The sequence below is a fragment of the Heliangelus exortis genome, chromosome 8 (genome assembly GCF_036169615.1).
Source record: "Heliangelus exortis chromosome 8, bHelExo1.hap1, whole genome shotgun sequence".
In the NCBI taxonomy this organism is placed as follows: domain Eukaryota; kingdom Metazoa; phylum Chordata; class Aves; order Apodiformes; family Trochilidae; genus Heliangelus; species Heliangelus exortis.
The window spans coordinates 15674020-15687752 of record NC_092429.1 but is presented as its reverse complement, the minus strand read 5'-3'; the positions used below and the strand labels follow the sequence as shown (position 1 = coordinate 15687752).

General features: G+C 36.0%; 1 long non-coding RNA gene across 1 annotated transcript; it reads left to right on the top strand.

Annotated features, from left to right (window-relative positions):
• Positions 1 to 9535: 9535 nt before the first annotated feature.
• Positions 9536 to 13036, top strand: LOC139798761 (uncharacterized). The gene is made up of 3 exons (XR_011726968.1): positions 9536 to 9599; positions 11843 to 11908; positions 13005 to 13036. It is a non-coding gene; the product is annotated as an uncharacterized lncRNA (long non-coding RNA).
• The last annotated feature ends 697 nt before the right edge of the window (positions 13037 to 13733 follow it).

Sequence of the window (13733 nt, the reverse complement as noted above, 5' to 3'; positions counted from 1 at the left end):
TTTTTATGCTCAAATAATACAGATTGCAGTGTAAGAAACTATGAAGAGGATGAAGCAAAGTACAACATTTACAAAAACATTTGAAAATTCTCAAAGATAGTAATATTTGCTTAGCAATTCAGGGAAGTACTTGACAGGCTTCCCAAAGGCTTTCATGGATTCAGTTCTACTCTCTGATGATGAAACAGCAGACAACATTACAATTTTTTTTGGCTGGCTTCAATCAGGAGGAGTTTGCAAGCACTTAGGAGGTTGACTTTAGAATCCAAACATTTTACAGAATCATTTCAGTTGGAAAAGACCTTCAAAATTATCAGGTCTATCTGTTAATCCAGCAATGCCAAGTCCACCACTAAATCATGTGCTTAAGTATCTTGGTAAATACTGGGGGAAAATAAAAACAAGGTTTAATTCCAGATTGCATGATAGCACTCAGATTTAAAATCAGAATTGCTCCTTGGGAGAGTGAGACCTGAGATTTAATTCTGTGCCTGGCTTTTGGTCAAGAGAAAAGAGGCCAAACTGAAGACAAATCTCCTGAAAATTCCTGGATTTACCTAGCTGAGAAAAGACTGAGAGGTGAATACTATAAGGTTTAAACAATTGTTACAAATAGATGGTGACCAGTTGTACCTGTCTTCCCTAACTGGGAGATTGGAGTAGATATTTAATGAGGCCCTGTAGTTACAGTTTTTAAGGAAAAGGTTATCCAGAAAGTTACAGATTATAACTAGTTTATAATAGGCTCTCCCTCAGAGTACAAAGCTAAACTGGTTCACCTACTGAGCTGCTTTTCCTCCCTCCCTGATAGCATTCTTTAGTTAGTTTAATTGCTGATTACCTTTCCCAGATTAAATCCCTGAATCAGAAATGGTTAATAGTTTGGACACTAGAAATTGCTACCCATCATTTTTTATTTCAATAATTTTTTTTTCTTTCCAATATTTGGGGTCAAATATACCTGGCATTAATTGACAGATATAAGGATCTCATAAGGTCAGATAAGATGTAAGGACAGTTTGATACAGTGAATGTTAGGCTCAAGTGTTTCTGTGGGTTTATCCATGAGGCTGACTGCATGAGCATTTGGAGCCAAATTCCAAGACATATTCCATTAAACCTTTAACTTTTGTAGATGCGATCACTAAAGAAAAAGCTCACCAATATTGACTCTACCTAAATATCCATCTGATGTCATCCCATGCTAGTGAGGAAATATTCAGGAAGAGTAAGAGAGTAGTGGTTATCTTCATGTGTCTGAAAAATTAACAGCATCCAGTGAAAAGAGACCATGGAAGTGCTGCGCAGCACCTCACCTTTCCAAAGGTGAGACATTTCTACAGGTTGCTCTGAAAAAAAGATCTAGAGATGAAAGTTGTTTAACCTTTTCTCCAAGTTCTCAAAAGATTTAGATGAAGTTGGAGCAGCAGTAAGCTACATTAAAACATAGAACCCAAAGAGTTTATGTGTTTGCCTTGTCAAGGGTAGTTAAATTTAATGACATTACATTGCCACAAAGCACATGTAAGAAGCCTGGAGAACTCTGTCCACTGTGTTTAAATTAATGGAAGCCATGAGTTTGAGCTGAAAGTCTTGTAGAAAATGAACTATGATTAATTTTATAGGGCAGCTATGCTTTTGAAAATCCTACCTATACACTCATACTTCTACATCGTGACTCTCCCAATGCTTATTGTAGGATTTTTGTCAGAACTCCCAGTCATAATGCAGAGCAGTCCTGTGACAGCCACTCCCAAGTGTAAGCAGCGAGGCCTCTTGTGTTTACAGCATCAGTCTGATAGTGTCGTACAGTTAACTGAAGTTGCAATAATTTTTGAATAATTTTAAGAAGCTCTTTGTGTTAACTCCTTCATGAAAATCTGAAGATCTGGTAAGAAATTACTTGTGTTCTTAATGAGCAACCTTGCTTCCGGTCCCTTCCAACGTGACATTCTGTGATTTTATTTTTAGGGCCCTGTGTGTTAGTCTGTGGGCTACAAAGGAGTCCAGACCCCTTAATGTGTGGTATGACTGGTATCATTGTGAATTGTTCTGGTTTATCTGCATTATTCTAATCTCTGTATGAATGGAATTGCATCCCTTTTTGCTTGACAGCAAAGCCGAACATTAAGCTGTCCACAAAACAGAGTACCATTTTATTCCTCTGTTGAAATTCTCTACCAGATGGGCAAAACATCAGCAAATACTCAAGAGAAATCCTCCTGACCCTCCAGTTATTCTTGTTGGCATCTTTAGATTTTTAGATAGTAATTTCCTTCTTTGAGAAACATTTGGTCAGAACCTAAATTTTACAGTAGTCCTAATATAAATGAAAGAAGTGCTCATAATGTTATGTTTTCCCCACTAGAATCCCTGAAATTCAAGCAAAACATGCTGTTCTAGATTCATAATGCTAAAATGACTGTTTATTATTGTTTTGAACCAAATGGTTTGAACCCACACTATTCCCAGGCTCACATTAAAAAGCATGGACACTGCTACACGTAATTGTGGCAACACATTTTAGAATGTTCCTTAGGTATATGGAATGGAGAATTATCATATTACCATCTTATTTAACAGGAAAAACTATTAAAGCCTTCAATTCAAATATTCCTTAACAGATTAAAATGTAAATGCATTTGTTAAGTAGTATTTTATTTTCAAAACCGATTTTCTCTTTATATTATTTATACAGTTGATGTGTTTGACCAAGTGAGTTGATGTATTGTCCTCAGTAGGGTAAATATCCACTGTGATAGCTTCTTCAATTGCCAGAGCAATCTTTATCTTTTTAAAGAAAGCAGTAAGTCACTATTTAAGCGAAGAAGTCTCCAAGCACAGTGTTGTATCCAGAAGATGACCCTGTCTTTCCTGTTTCTCTGTAAAATAGTAAACCTTATGCTCTATATATGTCCAAGAATTTACTGCAAGAACAGCATGTTAAACCAACCTCTTCCCCTCCTGTCTGTGGCCCTGTTAGAAGTGCTGCCACCCACCAACACTGAGCTGTGCACAATGTATTTGTTGGGCTTGGTGGCTGAGTATCCTGGTAACAAGATAAAAATACAGCATGGTGTTAAAAACTTAAGAGATCAATTTAAAGGGATGGAAAGTATAGTGTTTATTCACATTCTCAGGCACAGAACTGAATATGTTCACTACACAGTTTGGGTACGTAATAAGCCCAAGTCCCAATGAGTTGTTTCTTGACAGTTATGAATGGTGGAGTTGCTGCATTAAAGCAATGAGGGAGCTAACAGCAGGCTTGGAACTGGGTTTGAATAAATCATCAACCAAACATATAACAGCATTGTAACAGTAGGCCAAAACCTCTACAGCCATGTGATTGCTAGTTGCCAGGAGACCATAGATTTGGGGCATTCTGGAAATACTGGAATCATTTTAGCTGTCTCAAATTTATAGAATCTGTGGAAAAATCTAATACATTTAAATTTATTAAAATACGACTACTTTGTCAGAGTGCATGTACAGCTTTTAGACAAAATATGGCTTTTTAACTGAAACAGTTTCTTTTGAACATTGATCTGCTTTCTTCTGTGTGATTTATAGTGTATTTAGAAAGAATATTTGCAAAATGTGTTGTAGTGTTTAAAATCTTGACTGTAGTAACTGAGTGTTTATAATGAATACATGCAAAAATATTGTTGTACTCTTAGGAGTCCGTCCTGCCATTCCTTTGTTTAAATGGGTAACTTTATGCTTCAAAGTAGTCCAGTGCAAGTCAAATGCACTACTTTCATGTTTAAATTTAATCACATTGATGAGCCTTTAAAAGCTAAGATCTAGTACTGTTTACAAGTATCTTTCCTGAAAAAAAAAAAAAAAAGTGTTACTTCAAATCCAGTCTTTTTTGTTGTCTTTCTTGTCTTTTTTCAGAAGATGTGGATGTATGCTATGATAGCCTGACTTACAGTGGGACTTTTAGGCTGTCTTATTTTGTGGATGAACTGTTGAACTTAATTGAATGGAATTAAATAGATAGCTGTTTATTTGTCTGATGTGTGGCCCCAGAGAGGAAAGAGTCAGAATGATTCCTTGGAGGCTGCTCATCTAGCTCACAAGCCATCTTCTGAAAAAGAAGCAACAGGCACTCACTGTTAGCACTTGCTGCACAACTTGGGGTAGGAGTAGGGGACCTCAGAGACTGTTCAGAACAGCTGAAAGATGGAGCTTCCTTTTTTTGATTTCTAGCTCTGCTGCAGGTTTTCTTTTGTAGGACTTTGGGCAGTTGTTTCGTTCCTTTGGCAATATGGAATACATCACTTCCTTACCAGAGAAAGAAGAAAGAGCTATCTGCTGATTGTAAGGCTGCTGTATTTTGTGATTATAAGTAACAACTAGTTGTTAACTTAGACTAAAAGAAGTAGCAGGAAGAAAAATTTGATGATTCATGAAGTATGAATTCATGGTGCATTTAAGTTCTGTCTTAAGTAGATATAATGAATATACCAATTATATTCTTTTTGTAAACTGGATTAATACAGACATAAGAGTTTATTTCAATGCAGAACATTTTTCAAGGAATCAATCAACTGGAATTTCTTTTTTAGAAGAATTCCCTTTTTAGAAGACAGCAACATAAAACAGGCTTTAGGCAAAGCTGGGGAGAGAGAGAAATAAAGTGAGTGAAACTAAGGGCATGTGAAGAACAGTCACTATCCAGCAACAGCAGCAAAACAGTTTCAATTTTCTGGATTATTAATTCAAATTCACACGCACATGCCAGTTAAAATTAAAGGCCTTTTTTTACTGCTCTAGTTTAAATTAAAGATTATATTCTGCTCCACAAGTCTGAATTAAATAGCTTATTTTGCACACCAAGCTCTCATTTTAAAGCTAATAAAGAAAAGACATAGCATGTACGTGCAAGCTTGAGACAGGAAGGGTCTAAATTACTACACCTGTTTCACTTGGGAGCTACTTTATTAGTGTTACAAAACTTGGCTTTCAATTTGGCAGTCAGAAGCACATTTAGAACAAGCATTTCTTTGTTTTGACAGAAAAGCTGTGGTAAATGAATGACGTTTGAGTGAGGTGTGAAATGTGAAGGTACAAAATTAACTGGTAAGATAATTACTGTTCTAATTCTGCATAAACAAGCATTTTGAAAATCATTAATAGTTCAGGGAAATAATGTTAGTGATTAAATAAGGTGGTTTGCATCACTGAGCACAACTAAGCTGCTTTAATTACATTTGAAAGAAAGGGAAAGCAGCTAATTAAAATTAGCACAGGGTTCCTGAATGACCAGCATTGCATTGTTGCCCTAACCGGTTTAATTGCTTGTTTATTAATAATATATCTTTATTTTCCCCTCTTCTGCATTTAAGAAAATTATTAAAGAAGCTAAAAAATGTAAAGAGAATATGACTGTGTACTTACCAGAGTATGCACTGCAGATATAGCCCAGGGAATTACTTACAAGGTGAGCCAACATAATTCAAAAGTCGTAACTTTTCTTCATATCAATAATGTTTTCTTCCTGAGTTACGTTCATGTGTCAGTCACATCCATGGACAAGAAAAAGGATTTTTGGCACGGTTGCTGAATTGCAGCATTTTGTAGATGCTTTAATTTTAAAGCCTCTTGAATACTGAATTGTTAGCTAAAATATAGCTAATAAATCTGAAAGTAATCAATAATAAATTATGGAAAACATAAAAAAAAAATCTAAATTAAAAGAAAGGTTTGTACTGTATCAACCTTTTTTAGTGAAACTTGTGCTAAATAGACCATCTGCAATAGGTTGGTCTGTTCTCAGAAAATATAAGAGTCAGTATTCCAAAGTTTCCATCATATTTGTCCTTCAGTTGAGGAATTTCTGTATTAAAAATCTGCCTTTCTCTTCCTTGTCCCTCATTAGCTGTTTTGAGTTTTACTTTATTAGCATAAAACTGTACAAAGTAGTTGTGAGGGGTGTTTATCTATACACTTCAAATAAATATACAGCATAACACAATGAAGACAACTAAAAATAGAGTAAAATGCTAATTTTATTTTTTTTTATATTTAGGTATAATCAAGTCAAGTTACAGCAGACATGATGTTTTCCACATTGATTTAGTATTTATACTGTAACTCTGATGTGAAAGGCTCAGATGCATAATAATTTACATACATATACATTTTAAACAGTAAAAATTTATAAAAATGTTAAGTTCTATATAGAAGGAGAGAAGATGCCTAAGAAAGCAGGTTGAATCATGAGAATTATGCTTATGGCACTGATAAGCAATTAAAACAAGAAGTTATTTTTAACTTCATGAATAGTAGAGAATATTCAGTAGACATTACATACATTATTTTATAGGTCCATGATTTTGTGAATAAAGAGGATTCTGCTCTTTGTTACAGGATGGTAAGGAAAGATCCAAGTCACGTGTTTCAGGAGGAATTTTGTGCTTCATGTCTATGCACAGTATCTGAACAGAATTTTGAAACCACAATATGTAGTAGAAATAACTTTGAAGATTGTAGAGAGATAGCATTGGTGCTGTTCAAGTAGTTATTGTATTTGACATCTGAAACAGAGGAAGATACCTAGTGTAACTTTCCTAAATAATGTCCTTGGGTAATTTAAAAAAAAAATGTAAAAATGTTCCTATCTTTTAAAAAGCAAACAGCTAAGCAAAAAACATGGTGTACAGAAAGAAACACAAAATAATGGCGGGGTGGAAACCCCATGAGAATAAACAGATTATCTAATTGAGTCTTACAAAGAATTCTTAGTAGCAACTTAGTGCTGTAAAAACCACACTGCATAATCAAAGGGATACATGACAACTTTTTAAGTAATCAATGTGATGTATAATTAATGGTGGCAGTTCTTTGTGGTCTAGCAATGGGATAAGTAAAACTTTGTTATTTTTTAATTGCAAGGTTCCTTGGCCTTCTGTTAGGTCGTGGTCATTGTAATTATGACTAAAACCTTTTATTAACCTTTCCATTATCTATTTCTTCTAGCTAATATCTTTAAAATTGTAAAAGCCACAAAAAGACCCACTACATGAAGGACAGACTTGCAAAACTATGAAACATGATTCCCATTAGCTATGTAAATCGTTCCTATTGCTATTTATCCTATTCCTATTCCCACTTCTATTAATTTTGGGTTCTGGTACATTTAAGTGGCCATTATTTAAGATACTACATTCCCCAGAATAACAACTCTGCCCTTCATCTGGAAGTCCCTCCTCCAGTGTTTGACTGTATCCCCTCCCAGCTGCTCTAGTCCATTGCCTTCAGTATTTTTAGACTCCTCAGGACCGTGCCCCATTTATATGCAGGAGCTTGTAACACTACAACATCTTAAGCTTTGTATCAGAGCCTTACTGTAGTTTACAATTTTCACCTAAAACATGACTGATTCATCCACTGCTACTGGGAAGAATTTTTCTCCTCTTTAACATATCGTGTTTTTATCTTATATTTTAGAATATTGGTTTGACATGTAAATGATAATTCTAAAAGAAATTGTAAGATGAGAGGTGAATCAAGTTGTGCTAGCTTCAGTTTACCCTAAAGGTCTCTGCTTTGGCATGTTTCTTTTACTAAAATATCTAAATGTGCCGAAATATTTTAATTGTTTAATCCTGAAATATCCTGGAGCTGTTGTCGTAAGTGCTCATAACCCTATCATATAGAGATCATTTCACTCACTTACCCAAGGCACAAAGGTGACAGTGAATTGAACTAGCGTCTTGTACATCCAAATCTAATGCTGTTACTGCTGTTCAACATTGTCTCTCTCCCTCTGCAAGCCTGGGCTTCTTTGTTTCCTTTTATCCTCAGTAAGGACATCATAGTATATACTACGGCAAAAAGTGGGCTCTTTATAGAATAATTTATTCCCCTAACCTGGTAGCGCTATGAATATTTTGCGACTGAATGTTATTGATATGCAGAAAGGGCAAATCCTAAACTGTGATGAGACCCTGCAGGAGGTTCAGCTACTCAGATGTTTGCTTACAACTTAATAGAGTCAATGAAATAAATACTTGAAGCAAAAAGATGTGACTGACTGATTGCCAGACTTGCTTTTGGCATTTAGTGAGGTAAACAAAGTACTTCCAGCATACATTGGAAACTTCTGTGTGGTACAACATGGCTGCAGGGTTCTTGTAGCCTCCTGTATCACAGTAGAACTGAGATTTAAGAGGAATAGGGGATTTGATTGTACTTTACGTATTTATAATGTAATTTTAAAATATCAGAATGAAAAAATACATTAATTCCTCCTATGTTTATAAATAGTTAAGGATACTGATTTGTGTGGCATCTAAAATATGCTACCTTTATTTAGCATTAATGAAGAATAAGGTCAGTCTTGTAGAACATCCCAACAGGGGAGTCACAACTTCCTAGCAGAGAGTATTAGCAGTCAGTGTGATCTGATTAACTGTGTCATTTCACTGTGTTATGGCAGTAGTGTTAAAGGAATGTGTTGAGGGAGTTTAATTGTTAAAGCTGCCATTTCTCTTGCCCCTTTGCTTTATCATGGTCACTGCAATCATGACTGAAGCCTTTCATTAACCTTTCTCTATTTAATTCAATCTTTTGAGCTAATAGCATTAGAACATGAGATCTACAAAATATGTGTGCCATTTTACACTGAGAACTGCCTCACCTCCCTGCTCTCTATAGTTTGGGAAAAAGGTACAACACTTACTGGCTTGTTAAAAGCATGTTTTAAGGGCATGATTTTGAGCTGGAGAGATAGGCTTGTGATGTGAGACAGTCCTGGTTTTTCCCCTTTTACAACACAGATAAGCACTGACAAGCTGTGTGAGTTTTGTGCTGATGGTGGGTATATAATTGATGAAGCTTTGTGGCAAAAATACTAAAGTTAGGTGAGAGATGAAATAAGAATTAGTTGGTGCACACATCACAAAGAGATGGAGGACCCAGTGCTGATGGGGTAAGCAAGCAACTGTATCATCCTAACACCACCAAATGATGCAAACACCTAAGGAAGAGAAGAATTCTGGATCCAGTCTGTGGCCTGCACAAAAGCAGGTGCTGCTACGAGCTGCTTCAGGACTTTGGAGGAGATATTAATTATCCTTAATTACATTAGGAATCGAGAAGCTTTTGTAGTAAATACAGCTCAAGTATACAAACATTTTACTTGTGTCCACCAGTTTAGGCTGGTTATATGTCAGGAGCATTAGTGCCATCCTATGATATCTTTATTGCTTCTTATGGTTAACACCCATCTAGGTCATATAGCTGGTATCTGAGTGCACTCGTTGTAGGGCTAAGTGTGAGCATCAATAATCTACCACTGCCTAACTTTTGATGGTATCCTTAACACCTCTAACCCACATGTGAAGCCTTTCAAAGAAGCAGTAGATCATCTGGTAGATGATTCATTTGTTTCCAAAAAAAGGAAACAAAAATCCAGGTTTATATATTTTGCTGGCCTTAGCGGTTTTGCCCTATATTCCCACCAGTTTAGATGTGAATATAATGAGCTGGGGTCAAGTGAACCATCCACGTTCCTTTCTGTAGGCTCACAATGACCATCTTCTATTCACTTCAGAGTGTATTCACTTGAGAAGGAGAAACCTATCAAGGTAAGATTTTTTTTCCCCAATAGTTGTTAAATATTAAGTATGCTGCATATATTTGTCCTTAGGTTCTGCAGCTTTGAAGGGCAGAAGTATATGGTATATTCTGAAACAGTGCAGCATCTGTATTTGGAATGAATGTCATCTACTTCTGATCTAGGTACATAAATGAAATAGCTGGATACTATTTAGTTTAAGTATGGTGGAGTTGAGGATACATGAAAGAAAAGAATATAAAAGTCTTCTAGAAATGATGGTTAATTAATATCAAGCATCCTGGTATATGCAACGTCATGAGTGAACTGTGGGCAAATGCCCAGGTTAAAAAAAATCCCTTTTTAACAGCCAGCTAGCTCAAAGCTGCCACTGCTTCTTGCAGGAATGGACAGGGCCATATCAATAAGTAGTTTTGGAACTGTGGAAGTAAGAGGTAATTATGAGCCTCCAGGATTAGAAAGAATGGCATGTATTGTAGGCAGAGTGAGTGAGTACAAATCACTTGGAGAAGTCTGCTCCTTAATTTGACAACTAAGTCAATATATAAATCTTTCCAAGTTGAGACCTAATGACATCAAAACAAATCTCATTCTCTGACTCATGATTCTAAGTCATTCCTTTTGTACCTTGAGCAAAATAAGCTGGGGGTGAAAACAAGTCATATAGGAGGACTTGTGGAACTGCCATATTTAGGCATAAGAAGTTCCTGCCTTGCTATTTCACAACCTACAGGTTGTGAGATGCTGATCAGACCTCATCATCTAACAGGACAGATTTCTTACAATGAAGTGGAGAGACTCTAATGAAACAAACATGAATGGATTTTGAAACTTTGTACTCATAACTTTCTCTCTTACGAATGGATAGGATGAAATGGAAGAATGCTGATTGACTTTATTGGGTCAGGATTTTATTCATAGAAAAAAAGAATTAAACTCCCCAAACATCGTGGAATCTGGTACAGCTGTGCCAGCTGTGTCCTGTTGCAGCCATAAATGTGCTTTACAGGAGTTGTCTGCATAAAGTAAGAAGTTACTGTAGACATCTGATAAAATCAGACCAGTGTCACTGAATTTGGAAAGCCAAATCAAAAAATGTCCAATTTAAGCAAATTAAAGACCAAATGAGGATGGTGCTTAGAATGGCAGTTGGAAGGAAAGAGCAAGCCATCATCATGCATTTGTAAATCAATCAAAACGAACAACTTCATCTTCTAGAAGGCACAGCAGTTGCCAATACAATACATATAAATGACTGGGGAAAAGTTAGTGCTCTGATAACTAACATCAGTAGAATCAATTTGATAAGAAATCAGAGAATGTGAATAAATGGTAGAATTGAATGAGAAAAAAGACATGAAACCCTGACATGTTTGGCAAATTCTCTTAATAGACTCAATACAAAGTAAGCATAGAAACAGCAAGGGCATGTGGACTGATTTGCCTACCAGATCCTGGCAGATAACTTCCACATTAAAATCTGAGTTATGTTTCTGCTGTTCTAGTTGTTAATCAGCTGTGTTACAGCAGTGCTTTTAAATCAGTATTTTCTATCTCATCTAGCATTTATGTCTAATCCTACACTTTTGGAAGTTGCTGGTTGGTCTCCTATAGTAATGAGCAAATGTTAGTGATCCCTGAGATCTGTGCTGAGTGGTTTTAATCAACATATGTCAAATAATGCTTTTTATGATGGTCAATTCATGTTGCTATCTGCCTACCAGTAAATTTATTCATACTACAAGTCCATCTTAGAAGCCAATGAAAAAGAAGGTATTTTTGAGCATGCAACCCCATCAGCCCTTGTAGATTTTGTTTGTTTCTGTAGCAGTAGCACAACCAGCAAAGTATTTTTTCCATAAAGCTATAATGGTATGAGTTGGACATACCTGTTCTAAAATCACCTGGCTTTGGGGCTTTGAGAAGGACCTTTAACATTGTTACTTGTGTTTAATTTTACATAGCTTTGAAATGCTACCTTGCCCTAAGCTGTGGAAGACTCTACTATCCTTTCCAGAAGCCACTATTTAGCACCCTGTCCTTGACTTCATTAATTCCCAAATACCAAGCCTGGAAATCTGCTTCTGGCAGAACAAGATCTCTTCATCTTTAGGGTCACGTTCCAGGCTTTTGTTCAGTCACAAGTTCTGTTTGGATTTATCTTCAGTATGTCTACTTGAATATTCAAAAAGTCATCAGCTAGTCTAATTTGGTTTTTTTAAAGTCATGTAAAAGACTGATTTGCTTTGACAGGTGGATCAGAAACAGAATTGGAGCTATTTTATCTGGACCTAATTAAACAACATTCATTACTGGCAGGTATGTGTTTGTGATGACTAGAAATTAGCTTGATTGGAATTAAAACTCAAAATGTAAGGTATTGAATTTACTTGTTTTTTTAAAAATACACAATTAAAATATATCTATGAAGTACATTTTTAAGTATTGCAAATGTATGCCTAAATTTGAAGCATCTCATCATGTCCAATTCCACTTTTTATTTTGTTAATGGGACTTCTCACAGGTATTAATGAGGATACTGCCAACATTTATAAAATGGCACTACATTAGTTCAGAACTACAAGACTAATAAAGCAACAGTCCCTGTTTCCTTCTTGCAGGCACAGAATTTCTGCAGTAGTTTGTGTGGTGTATTTGGTGTGAATTTCAGTTATGCATATGAGGCCAACATGAGGAAAATGCAATCCTTATACTCTCAAGGAGGGTTTTAGTGGGTCTTAAAGTAATGCATGAATGTTGGTCCTCTTTTACCTTTGTAGAGCCTAGTTATTTCCAACTGATAAAATAAATGACTGTTGAATGTGTGAACATTTCTCTCACTGCTCATTGCAACTCCACCCTGTGGGATGGATGTCACATCTCTTCAATGTTGCTTGGATGGCATGCTAAAGTTACTAAATCCTATGATAAGTTCTGTCTGTCCTATTTGCCTTCTCCTGTGATGAAACCAGGCATAACTTTTTAGTAAAGTCTTCAATGATCCTGGCTGTTCAACCAATCCAAATATGCTGCCTGGATGTTTCAACACCTACCTTAAAAAACTAAGTATACATATGCAGATCTATACTGCTGAGATACCTGAGTGCATATCACACTGTTAAGCACTTTCATATCAGAGTTTTCTATAGCTGTTCTGATTATGGAGAGTTTAGGGCAAGGTATCTTGAAGAGAGTTTTCAGAGCAATTGAAACATGGGTCTGAGTGATTTCTAAACAGCTGGTTCAATAGCTTTTGGTATGGGTATGATGTAGCTGTGAAGAGGAGAATATCATGTGGAGAGGAGAGTATCGTGGTGAACTAGCCAACAAAATAAATTCAACTTTCTTTCAAATAAAAATAGTAGGAATTAATGTTGTCTATGCCAAGTGGAAATATATTGTGTGTTTATCTCAGCTTCATGGACCAAGAATGAAGTCCAAATGATACTTCTGAGAGACGTCTTCCCTACAGGTAATGTGAAAAGTCCTGTATTAGAAGGATAGCTCCTAGGGGCAGGATAGCTGAGGGAGTTCAAGCTATCCTGGTTATTGTCAACAATAATATAAGAATAGAATATTCTTCCTTTCAGCTTGAGATAGTGGCAGACAAGTAAAGACTGTGTTTGGCTAATTATACCCTTTAAACTATGACATGCAGGGGGATGCTGCACTCATGCCAGTTACATGAACAGGAAATATAATTTGTCCTTCTGAAGGGCAAAAATACATAAATGCAAATCCTTAGGTTCTCTTCAGCTAAGGAGAGGTATTAAACATGACCATAAAATCAAAGACTAACTCTATGAATCTCTAGTGGAATTCTGCTGGATAACATCGAGGTCCATTTTACCAGTTTAGAATATAAATATAACCAGTTTAACAAAGAATGTTTTTAAAATTTGAATTTCCAAAGTGTGTCTAATTAAAAGTTCCAGGATGAGAGCACATAATAGTGCAACAAAATATATTTTAACTCAAACATTAAAACAATTAAAACATAGCAATTTGTGTCCTCCTGCTTTTCCAGGCACTGACTGCACTGTAAGAATAACTCTCGTAGAGTTGAAATTTCTGCTGTCTTTGCCACCTCTTTCCCAAGAAGAGCTTCTTACTTGTCGTGAGATGAGTGTATGTGTTAGTCAAT